Raw genomic sequence first — 13,598 nt, forward strand, 5'->3', positions numbered from 1 at the left:
TTTATTTGAAGGATCAGTTTAAGGTAGACAGGGTGGGTGGGGGGTAACTGCCCCAGACAGTACAGTTTTCATCAAAACGTCATGCATTAGGTGGTGAGTGCTACAGGTTGCTGAGACAGCATTGGTTTCATCTTTCTTTTCAGACACCAGCTTTCCTGCAATGTTTACGTTAGGAGTGTATTTTAAGCCTGTGAAGATTGTCAGGCATGTTAGCCTACGATAAGAGCTGCTATTTCTTTGTTGTGTGTTTTCCACCATTTGCAATGAACCACGAACAAGAACTCCCTAAGCATGTTGAAAGCAGAGGAGCCATGTGAACAATAGCCTTGGGAGGATACAATGATTACTCAGCGATAGCTTTGTTGTTGCCTCAGAGAGAAGCTCAGTGTGTTGTGGAGGTAAGAAAGGCATCCAGGTAGGATGGAGCCTTTTCACGGGGGGCGGGGGGCTCTGCTTGTGGGCTCTGCTGCACCCTGCAAATGATAAAGGCCAAATCCTCTATCATACTGTCTACACTAATATCCTGGCCTGGCACTGATCACACCCCCCGGGGCTCCCTGCTAATGATGCTCCTCCAGTGATGCTGATGATCACCGCTACTAGAAAAGAAACAGGCCATCTATACTGAAAGGTTGCCATGGCAACCCGCTGCGACCCCTTTAGTGCAAATCATAGGGCTGGTGGAACAATGGTTTATGCAGCAGACTCTTCAGACATGCTTCAGTTCTGTTTTGCCTTCCTAAAGGAATATTTAGTATTAAGAGCAAAAAGTGAATCTATTTTGCCATCCAAAAGCTGTTTTTGTAGCCCTCAGCCAGGCATTTAACCCTCTGTCATCTGTGTAAAGCTGTTTCCAGCAGTGGAACACCAAGTGCAGTAAACATTATCCAGGTAAGAGAAAGTTTACATGCAATTTTGAATTATAATACAATGCTGAAAGAATAATTTCCTTCGCCCATATCTCCACATGCTCTGTAAGCTTCCTACAAGCAGTGTAGGAAGTCCCCAAGCTCCTGAGGCCAGTAAAACACAGACCTATTACTCTAAATGATGAGTCACAGGTCTGCTGGGTGATTTGACTGAATTGCAGGGGGATGGTGATGGTAAGTGGGGGTATGTGCCAGTGGTAATTGGTCTGCATGCAAGATGGGGTGAGAGAGGACTGGGGCTGACACGCTCCACTTCCTTCAACACAGTGATAGGAAGTGTCATTCAGCACTTTGAAAACCTACCACAGACATCTACAGTATTAGCTTGACACTTTCTTCTCCCACCTCCCAATCATTTTCTGTGAGTCTCTCTCTCTCTCTCTCTCTCTCTCTCTCTCGCTCTCTTTCTCTCCCCCTCCCTCTCTCTCTCTCTCCCTTGGCTTCACTTTTTGCCCTGCTTGCATCTTTCTCTCTGCCCACTTCTGTCAGCTTACTACGCTCGACTGCTCTCATCTTCAACACGAATGTCTTGTGGTGTGACAGTCATGTAAGCTCGTGACTGTGAACCACAAAGGGGATCTGTCTTCTCTCTGAAACTTGGAGATAACCTTGGCTTAGGTGTGGCCCGGCTCCACCTGCCAGCACCACTCTCCACACACAAGGCCCTCACTTTTCTGTCTGACTGCCTGTCATCTGCTTGTACTTTGGGTCTTGTATGTGCTTTGTAAAATAGTTGAAGCTCATAAGTCAACTCTCTTATACTAAACGTCACTTCTCTTCCAGGTGTGTGTCAGATGCATTCATTCTCCTGCTTTTTGGCGCATGCAACAAATTCTAATCTCCGCTTCAGCACTCATGGCATGTTACAGTCTGTCTGTTCTTGTATAGAGGTTGGTGATGTAATTTTTATGACCAATGATCTAAATCATAAAGTTAGGGAACTTGTGAGTCCTGTGTAACAAATTAAAACACATGCTGCACAAAAGCATTTTCAAATTCTGTGCACCCCGTTTGTAACACACCAGCCTGCAGCTGGTGGTCCGACTTACCACCCAGCAGAGCAACACTGACCCTGCCATTAATTTTTGGCCACATCACCAGTATGACTAAACATTATAAAACTCCTACAATACAGCTACAATACCTCTCATGGCATGGGGTAATTTTTGCTGAATATATTCGCGAAAGAAGAAGAAGAAGAAGAAAAAGAACACATTGTAAGGCTGCATAGCCGCCAAATAGAAGACAAGCTCCTTTCTTCTTCCTGCCTGTTATGTATCAAAAGCCACAGTGGCTAATGTTTAAACCAGCCAGTTCCCTTAGTGAACCCACAGTGTAGAGCTTCATGGTCGGTGATGGGGGGCAAAAAAGAATATAGAATGGTGTTTAGGGGGATGCGTGCGTGTTAAATGTAAAAAACATGGATGATCCCCCTCTCCACCAAACCCCACCCCCCTCCGTCTTCTCCCTCCCCTATTACCAAGCCACCGTCCCATCATCTACTAAGCCCCAACCCCCTAAACAAACTCACACACATGCTGAAAGATGAATGTTCAACAAATGGAGGCAAGTCCCTGGATGGGACTGGATGTTATGAGAGGTATATTGTGCTGCCAAGGCCTCCACCCCCCACTCCACCCCATCGGAGGCCGGCAATCAAGGGGGCCCAGTTGGTGGGGCCAGGAGGGTCAGGGGTAGAACGGGGCGGTGGCGGCTGAGGGGGAGGCAGTTGCTGTCTCACTAGGATGTTATTTATTGGCCTCTTTGAATCTCCTGCTGCCTCCTGCACTCCCTGTCACTCCCATTGATCTTGTCCTGATTCACCCCTAAGGATCAGGACAAGGCTCTGCAGACTCTTCACCTCTTCCTCCTCCTCCTCTCGTAATGTACACTGTGTATGTGACATGATGTCCAGAGGGAATAGAGAAAGTGCTTTGTCATCACTTTAACCCATTTGACTGCAGGCAGTGTGTATATTTAACGTTATTAAAGGCAACACATTGTTTACACACCATTCTTGGCCTCTGGGTTTCTTTGCAGAATAAGTTGCTTTCACTCTGCACAATCACTGTGGATTTTCTAAAAATGTGGGTGTAGTTCTATAGGACATATTCACTGCTTGCTTATCCACACCCTGGAAATGGCTCCGATTATGATGGGCTGCAACAGTGGTAATTAACACTGTGGCAAAATAATGGGAATATTGACCTAAGGGACAAAGGCCCCAATACCACTCTAGGCATGGACATGTGTGATGCAAATGTTCCATCTCTCCCCCCCTCCCTTCCTCTAATGTCTATCAATCATACATGGAGATTTGCAGGTGGCTTTAGTAGATGAAAAGTCAAGGAATCACTAAAGTCAGCAGGACTGACATGAATAAAGCTACAATAAGGTTTGTGTGTATTTTGTACACAAAATGTACAAATTTCCAAGGGTATTGTTAGTTGCCAGGATAAATCAATCTGCACATAAGCTTGCTGATAAATATGGATAAAAACAAAAGCACAAAACTCATAGTTCAGTGCCTTTCAATGTCCTATCAGTTGCTTGATATTCATTTTTATATATATTGAGTTGAACATTGAAATTACAATTCAGTGATAAATCATAAGCATGTTGTGTTGTGTATATTTTGCTAGGAAACGATTAGACAGGTTTCCTCCCTCCAGTGGGACAATGTGCATTGTGTTTTCCTCAATGTATTTTTTATTTTTCTCTCTGGCCACACTTTGTTCATGATAGATCTTTGTGAGTGTAGCTGGACAATGTCTGAAGTGTGCCAATTATGTCGTGTATGTCTTATATGGATCATATAAGTCAGCTGCTTTTGCACATTAACTACCCAAACCCCCTGCACAGAGTGTGCGTTAAATGTCGCAGAGGGGGGGTGAGGCAGCTCACTTGTACAGTACACCTTCACAAATATACTATACACACAGGCTACAAATACACACATAGTAGCCACAAGTTCTATTCTGAGCCATGCAGAGGAACAGAGGTCATTAAGCTGTGTGTTGTTCTTTCGGTCTAACCACATCCACAAATCCCACCTCATCCAGCTACAGCACAGCTACCAACATGAGGATTCGGACTTGCAGAATCCCTTTCTGGCACTATAGCATGTGGCCGTTTTCGCTTATCCTGTGAAACACATCAATATCTATTTGATAGATTGACACGGTGTTAGACACACATGCCCAGAGGATGTGGTCTGATACTTCATAGCGTAGTGTTCTTTTTATACAGAACTGGGTTGACATTACTTTTTTTTACACGCAGTTATGCTCCTCACAGAATGAACTCCAGTAACATTTCTTGTTGCTTTTTTATCCAACTGAATGATTTGTTCAATATGTGGGCAAAATTAATGACTGTCTTATCATTATCCGCTGTTCTTTGTACGAAATGCTTAGTTCCAAATGTTTTATTCATTCGAGTGCCCTTATGAACATTGAAATAGGTTATGTTTGCGATAATCAGTCCTCCTGTTCATACTAGACTTGAATAGAAATGTTAAGGCTGCAACCTTAGAAGCTATAATGGGACTCATTTGGAAGGTTGAAAGCTTACATTGCCTTTAGATACATTTTTAAAACATTGTAAAAACATTTTTGCGTGGAGAGGGGACTGTGGATTTTGTGCTCCATCACTAACACAAGCAGTATGTTAGAATAGGATTCTTATGGGCTAACAGGGCTGCAGAGTCTCGTATATTTACTGTACTAAACCAAGCATTAATTACAAGCAATGGTGTCCAAATCCACAAGTCTTCAGCTCATACTTAAGTTTACTGTAAATTCCTTTCTGCTATGTTTAAATCCGTACACACTCAGTTCACACAAAGAGGTCTTTGGGTTGGGCTGCATTTCAGTGCACGATATTATAGCTGATCCATAATGTACTCAATCACACACGGCTGTTGTGTGAACGAGGTTGTATTCCTATGTCCAGGAGCTGCTGCGGTGCCCACAACTTTCAGCCTGCGAGCATGTCGATAACGAGCAGCAGCCTCTCTGACAGAATCATTTACTGCTGGAGGGCTTGGAGACGAAAGTGGAGTGTGCATGCCTGCCTCTAACCTACTTAAGCCTCACGCTGCACAAATGGAAGTGTTGATATGCAACATGAGATGTCCTGGTGGATTCCTGCAAGTAGACTGAACAGAATAACTGTGTGAGAGTAATGCCAGAGGAAATACTGTTGGTCTTACTGAGTGTGTGTGTGTGTGCGCAAGCATTGCTTTATGTCTGCATAAAACTTAGAAAATGTATGTTATGTATGTTGCATATCAATGAAAATTATTAGTGTAGTACTGGTTTTGCAGGTTTTAGGAAGAAAAGCTTGCAGGTTTCTGAGAGACGGAGCTCTCTGGCTTGGGTATGTCCTCCTGCTGTCAGCTGTGGAGCTATAGCATATTTCAGTGACTGGAGTTGGTTCCTTAATTCTATTTGCCTCTCAGGGGAACCTCCCCCAAACCTCTCACACACATTTTTCGAGAGCTTTGTTGGGCAAGTTAAGGGGGGTTGGGAGGGCTGTGTACTCCCATGTCCAACTGAGTCTGGACAAGACACATAAATCACGCACAGATAGACACACACACACCCATACACACACACACACACACGGACACACAAGTACTGTTATGTCATGAGGCGATCAGGTCTAGTATCTGGGCCAGGGGGCCCCTTCTCTCGTCTTAAATAGTGGAAGGAACTGAAAGTAAAGAGGTGGGTAGTAGACAGAAGAAGAAATTCAGAAGAAGAAGAGATTTCTCAGTCCACTCACTTTCATAGATGCACACTGTAAAACTCCTCTTTGTGTCTTTATTTATACTGCTGCATAATTTCATGAGCTTTTTAGGTAACAGCTGTCTTATGCCTCCAATAACAATCCAATAACAATCAGTGAAACTGACCCTTGCAATATGCCGGGAAGCCAAAACAATGAGCTAATGGAGACTGGAAATCTTTGTAGAGCTGTAGAGTTGGTGAGAATTCTCTGTGATTTTGGCACTGGCACAAACACAAACACACACGAAGTGAAACACAGTAAACCTGGGGCCAGATTTTCCAGGAAATAGAAGAAGCTGTTGTTCTGTGGGTCTCTGCATTAAATATTATTGAAGTTAAATATATATTATCATATATTATATAGTATATTCTGTTCTGAGCACTGCATGTGATGGTATTTGAATACTCTAATGCTCTAATGCATCATTTGCAACATCACGGGCAGAAAAAAACCCACTCAGGAAAACAAAGGGATTAAACTGTGTGGTTGTCAGCTTTGATTTAAGCTGTAATCATTAGCATGTCTGGCTTCAGTACCCACAAAAAGTAACCTAGCGGTTTTTCCAAAGCCAAAGAGCATTTGATTCTAAGTATGATTTTGTAGTTTTATAGATTGAATTTAAAAAACCCTTCATAATAGTAGAGTACTGCATAGTATTTCCTCATTATATAGTGACAGGTCCTGGTTACATCTAGGTCTCTTAAACTTAAGCTTAAGGTTGACTGCATAGTCCCCTTCTAGATATATTAAATTTGGTGACGGTTATTCTCCAGCCAAACTCATTATCTCATTGAGTACTACCTTTACATGACTGAAAACACACGCTGTAAATATTTATGCTAAGCTTCCAGTTAGTACATTTTCCATTACTATTCCAACTAACCAGCTCCACATTGCAACACAAAAGCTTCTCTATTTCTGTCCTTTCATTTCCTCAACCAGCAAATATGCTGTGATTTTTTTATTTTTTTTACTTCCAATATCCAGTTTCATTACAAGTCTTCATTGTTGGGAGATATCATTTGATTTGTGCTAAGAGTGAAATATTTTTATATGATTTTTGTAAATAAACATACAGTGCACAACTTTTGGAACACTGTTGCTGAAAAACAGTCCGTGCCATAACGTCACATAACAGAAAGCAAAAAGTGGAAGAAGGGCAGAGATTCTACTTCCACCCACCCCCACTAGCTCCCACACAGACACACACACATACACACACACAGCTCTGCAACCTTCCCTCTGAGGCGCAGATGTCCATAAATCTCATCACAGTGACAAGCCTGGCCTTTGCTTCTCTTCCATATCACCCTGTCTTATCCAATGTACACAAAACTCCAACTCGGCCCAGACCTCACCATATTGTCTCCTCTGCCAACAACAATAGGGAATAGTGAACATGAGTGAGTATGTAAATATTTGGTTGAATATGTATGAGTAGAGACTATAGGAGTCCCCACTCATACATGTGTGTGGATCATGCATGTGTTTGTGAATGCACTTGAGTGGGAGGCTTCATTTGAGGCGTATGAAGAGACAAAAAGAAGAAGAATTTACATTTCTTCTAAAACAAGTATTCATGACTATGCTGCTGATATGATAATATAAATCTTGCTGTTCTTCAGAACTGACACAATGAATATTTTTACATCTCATTCTGAAAAAAAAAAGTCTTTGATTTAACAATGAAACATTTAATAATGTGCCCGGTCTAGAAGATATTTCCAGGACAAGACAAACAGGTGCTGGGAAGAAATCCTAAATATCATTTGGCAGTCACATGGTGAGTGCTGGGTGTGCATGTCTGTATTTGATATTCTGGGGGAGACTTGAATGGTGGAGAACATGTGTGAGGTTTTAAGCAGCTCTTGGAGCTTCCAGTGCTGACTGACGCCACCTCAAAAGAGCATCATTAATTACCATGCCATTATCAGACCTGAATGCTGGCTGGGGGAGATGAATGCTGCAAGGAGTGGCTAGTGGATTAAAGGTCATATCCTGTGTGTTAATCACCCGGCACCCCTGACCCCTGGAAGGAAACACAGTAGAATGGGCACATTATTGCCACCTGGCTGGGCACCAATCATTACCAGGATCAAAATGAGGACTGTTCCTCTGAGCAGACACAGACAGGGAAGAGATGGAAGAAAGACAAAACTATACAGGTTTGCATTTAAGATGCATCTTACACATGAGTTTCAACATGCGTACTGTATTATATGCCTCCTTCACAGACTCTACTCCATCTCTCACAGTCATAAACACACAGCCCTATACACATCTGTTTCTAACCCATGACATTCTTAGTGTAAAAAGCCTTGAGGACTTTCCAAGGTACAGTAGATGGATTAATTTCTGGGTGTTCAAGAGAAACACTCGCAGGCTGGATCAGCACTTCTGTATCATATTTCTGCAGCCCACACACACCTCCCACTCTCCCACATCTGACAAGAACCTCTCAGATCGGATGTGACTCACTTGCTTTGGCAGTCGAAGGCTAAATTCTTTTTCTGTTACTCTCTTACGGTGACCGCTCAGCTCTTTCCAGTGCCTTTTTTTCTTTCACAGTCAACCAAAGTGGACGTCAATCTCAGTACAGTAAGTGTTGTCATAACGAAGAACACAAAGTATTACAGGAATTTACAAAAATCAGAATATAATTATACTTAAATGAACATCATCTAGCAGTTGTGCTGGTTTATAACTGATAAATGTGGCATATGTAGTGAGTAATATCATCCATTAATGGGTAGATTTTCTGAACATTCACAGGAACATGACAAAAGATGTTTCTGAAAACAAACATCCATTGTTGTTGCCTCTGTGCTAGAGAACAGAAGGCCCAGTGAGGTGGAAAAATGAAGATGCACTGTGAATGCTCAGGGAGCACTGTAGATGCTTACAGAGCGACCTCTATTCTCAGAGGACCCTGTATTCCTGCATCAACGGTTTCCGGGATGCAGCCGCTTGGTTCACTGCACTTTTAATGGACTAGTTTCCCTCCTTCCCGATCAGGACTATGTACATTTTGACCTTGGTGTCAGCAGTGCCAGAGAGAAGCTGCTGAACAGGATATCTCCCTCCTCCTCAAGGACATACAGTATATGGCAACAAACTCTCAACTGTGCTTATTCTGACGATTATGGCAAGTGATAGACACATATATTTTATATTGCCTAAATTGCATATTTATGTGTAATATCTGTCCAAAGTGTGTCCTTTTGCAAAATGCCTGTGCCTGTATATAATTTAAACATACATCTCTTTTTCCTAACTCATGTGTCAGCACATACATAACAGCCTAAACATGGAGATCTTTATATATTGATGGATATGAATTACGTCACCAAATGAAACTCTGACACTAGATGTTACAAATGTGTCATCCATCTCACATATAATAAATATGCCAGTAGGTGACGTGTCACACCACAGTTATAGGCTGATAGTGACTAAGATCTCGCCATTCAATATGGTGAATAGACGAAATATTATACCTGAAAAAATCTAAAGCATATTAGCAATGTCAACGGATTTCAGGCTGACAATTTTACTGATTGTCTTTCTCATTTTAGGTCACAGTGAGTAGCCATTTTCAGATATAGTCCCACTCACTGCCTGTCCATCAATAACAAGCAGACACACAAAGTCAGCAAAGTCATTGATAAAGGCAGTTGAGAATTTGCAGTTAAAGAACCACATGTTTCCCCCAGGAGCTGGAGGTGATCAAAACCAGAGCCATGGGAGGATAAAACAGGGGATGTAACTTTGCCTAGTGGACGTAAAGATAACTCAGGGTGACTAATGTTGCTCTAAATCTGCTGGAACTTAAAATAGGCAACTGTTAACTAACACAATTATAATTCACAAGGCCATAACACAGGTCCCTGTTTTTAAGATAAGCATGAATACATAAAATATTTGATATTTTCTGCCTAGTAATATTTAAGTCTCACTAGAACCATTTGAGATCTGTTGTATTTGAGATTTCTTGTCTCTTTAAAAACAAAAAAATTACAAATGACTAATCGTGGGAGAACAGTAACACTGTAGAGGCGCTCGTAACCATGAGCAGAAGTTTTAGGCTAAAAGTGTGCAGCAAAGGAACAACTTAAAAGCAGCTAAGACGTCCATTATCCTGTCAGGATCTGAATATTGAGCTGCTGAAATTCACAGGAGAGCTCCGTCTGTAAGCCTGGAGATTCTTTGTTCTTTTTTGACAGCTAGGCATGTTGTCTCTATGTTAAAAGGCTCTGCTGAGTATTGAGTAGGAACTAAACTTTAAATGCCCCTGTGGTGTCAGGCACTATGTTGCCTGACACCACATAGAAGGTGGATGTCTATGATGTAGTGCAGTGTTAAGACTTAGCTTTAAGGAGGAGACATCAGTTGACTTAATTTCAGCTATAAAAGGAAAATAACTGTGCTTTCTGATGCCAAAGATCTCAAAGCAATATATTATTTTAGAAAAGGGTACAGTATCTAAAATAAATCTGTATTCAAAACACATACAGTGAAAGCCTCACTTGTGTGATCAAAATCTAAAATCGGCCCAGCTGATACTAGAGAAGCTGAAGGAAAAAATAGGTGCTCAGAGATGGGGGAGTGATTGACAAGGATTTTATTCAGTGTCTTTCTTTGGCATGTGTGAGTGCTCTTCCTCCTTTCAGCTGTGCTGCTGAAAAGCCTTCCCTCAGGGTGCCTTACTCAGCCTTGACACAGACACTGCCACTACCTTCTGATCTCAGTGCAAAAAGCACATGAAAGATTGTTGTAACACACACACACACACACACACACACACACACACACACACACACACACACACACACACACACACACACACACACACACACACACACACACATACACACAGACTGGTGTGACAGAAATTACTTCAGTATTACACAGTATTTGCTATTGCACTCTATTCTTATCTCTGTGCTGTTATCAGCTCCCTCTAGACCATAAGCTCTGGTGACATTTCACCTCATTTCTGGTGTGGAATATTTTCAAGGCCTTATTATCTTCATCACATGCTTTGTTTTAATTCTTCCCCTCTCTGTTACCAGTGTTTTCTGCACCTTTAGGTTTTCAGTTTGCCCTCTGGGATAATTTAAAATCACAGTTCTGTTTATGGTACATCATAATCTTGGGTATGCATGCACCTGCACTGTTTAGGTTTATCAACAGCGTAGCTTGAATTAGATGAACTCTATCTACTGTTTATGAGACTGTGTTGACACACTTCTCTAGCATTTGAGGTCGTCTGACTCAGAGAATGGATTCTTATCTTTTTACCATCCACCCACATGAAAAGTATGAAGACACTATGTGCATGTGAAAAATTAGTGAGACATCAATTTCCATGACTTATGAGATGCAGATGCATGTGCTTGTGAGTGCTGAGTGTGTTCTGTGCTGCACATTGAGCTACCACCTGCACAGTTCAGCTTAAACAACCCATCCCCCACCTGAGACAGTTTTGCTTTCTATGTGCGACTACATTACGCTAGCTCCCCCTCCCCCTCTGACGGAGACTTAGAGCTGGTCCCTGGGGTGGGTGCGGGAAGCAAGCCTTTTCCCCTGTCCATGGGATGTTATTGATGAGGTGAGGTAATGGATCTCCCCGCTGTGCTCACAGGGACACTGAGGATAAATCAGACAGTGGGTAAGACCCAACCAGCCATTCCACCTCTCTCCAGACTCAACTGCCATTTCATTAGGTTTATTTATGGGGGTTCTGCACTCTTCTGAACCCCTCCCCTTTCCATCCTCCCACTGAAAATGCCAGTAGTTTTCTTCATCCTCCCTTATATAGTGCTATGGCAACCCTGGCCTTTCGTTCCTCCCTTTTTTCCTAAAAATCCTAATATTTTGCCTCCCACACATCTTCTTTGGAAGACCATTCCCTGCCTATTTGGTTAACATGGAAGTGAAGAGAGGACCAGCCTGTGAGTTAGCAGCCTGTGTTATCATGCCATCGACAGAGGTCTGGAAAGATAAAGTGATGTTCTCTGAAGTGGTGGGGGACTCAGCACTAGTTGGATGCAGCAATGCAAGTCTACCCAGCTCAGCACTTCTTGCCGAGCTCTATTTGAGTTGGCTGAGCAGCAGTTATTCACCTCCGAGCTTAGGGCTCAGCCACTTAGTGAGAAAACTGCAGCCAAAACTGGCTTTGTCCTTGAGGGAAGAGAAAGGAATTCCTAATGCGTCCTTGCTCGAACATATTGAACTGAACTCTTATCTTCCCTGCAGAATCAAATGTCAATTTTCCTGTAACAGATGGTGTCCATTATTGGTGGGCAGACCTGCTCCATTTTGCTTTAAAACGGTGAAGAAGCCATCGACTCACTTACATATCCATGTCAGCAGAACACTACTTTGATTCCCTTTAGCAATTTTGTGAACGGCCAAGCTTTATAACACAACAAGCAATAATACACGGAAGAAAGTCCATAAAACCGTGGTCTGATTTGATCTGTAAAAAGGCATCAGTGTTATCACCACTATAGGGGTTTCTGTTAATGTTGTGAAATATGATCAAATGAGATCGATCTCCAACCACCTCGCATGCTTTTTCCATTGGAAAAAGACAGCAATGGAGGGAAACACAAAGATTGTTCGTTTCATGTTGAACGCTGATGTCATGACAGTCGTGCTGGAACGTGTCCATACTAGGTCCACTTTAGTTTACTCCACAGGAAGCCATGCAACCTAACAGATGGTTGACTTAGCTAAGCTCCAGTAATGCTGTGCCAGTGCCAGTTTCATTACAGGGGTTCACTTGGACATGGGATGAGTGTGAACATGTCTGTCACGCCCATGGCAGAAAATTAGGCTAAAGACATTTGAGCGCATCAAAACACCTAACATCATGATATTCTTTTCTTTCTTTCTTTTTGTCCTTTCGGCTTATCCCGCGAGTTCAGGGTCTCCACAGCGGATCATTGTCCCCATGTTGATTTGGCACAGTTTTTACGCCGGATGCCCTTCCTGATGCAACCCTCCCCAATTTCAAATGGTCTCATTTATTACTGAAACACATATATCAGTGTATGGTGTGTAACAATTTAAACTAGTTTTGTCAGATAGGCTTCCCTTACTAGTTGTATGTGTACTAGTATAATAATTTAAAGGATCTAAACATAAAATCAAAAACATGTCAAATAGATTTTATAGGATTTTTGACATGTACAGATATAATCTCAATTCGGTATCAGTGATAATCATGTTAAATACATGGACATGTGATATACAGTAACTAAGATGCAGAACATCCAATGCATTACATGTGGGTGAGGCTGGAAAAACTCATACTGTGTCTCAACAGTAACATTTAGTCTACATATGATCTTGATAAAAGGAAGAAAAGGAAAAAAGGAGGGAAAAGCGTTTGCTGGCCGTCAGCCAGGTGTGGACAGACTCAGGAAGTTAAGTCGGAATTCCAACAATGCGGGCAGGCGCTAGTCTCTTCACTGAGGTGCTGCCATTTCTGCTCTCTGTGCTTTCTTTGTTGTGGGGAGCCGGAGGGAGTTAGGTGAAGTCCTGTGACTGTGAATGCATTCCAGCCCTGATTTTTTATTGTAAAGCGATACTGATTTGTGAATGATATAGTGTCTTGATTAGGCAGATAAAAGCCAGGCTCATCTCTTGCTCTATCCCTCTCCTTCTGACTCTGACATCTATGGTGAAAAATTATTTTCCCAGGCAGTTTGACTCGAGCCCAGTCGTGACAATAATAAATGCCAGCAATGGCAGAATGAATTATGTCTCAGCTAAAAATGTACATCATAGCCAAAGGAAAAACCTGGCATGTAATTATACCAGTGTTATAAATAGCAACACACGTCACATAGTATCCATCACCTTCAT

The sequence above is a fragment of the Channa argus genome, chromosome 11, assembly GCF_033026475.1.
Source record: "Channa argus isolate prfri chromosome 11, Channa argus male v1.0, whole genome shotgun sequence".
Taxonomy (NCBI): domain Eukaryota; kingdom Metazoa; phylum Chordata; class Actinopteri; order Anabantiformes; family Channidae; genus Channa; species Channa argus.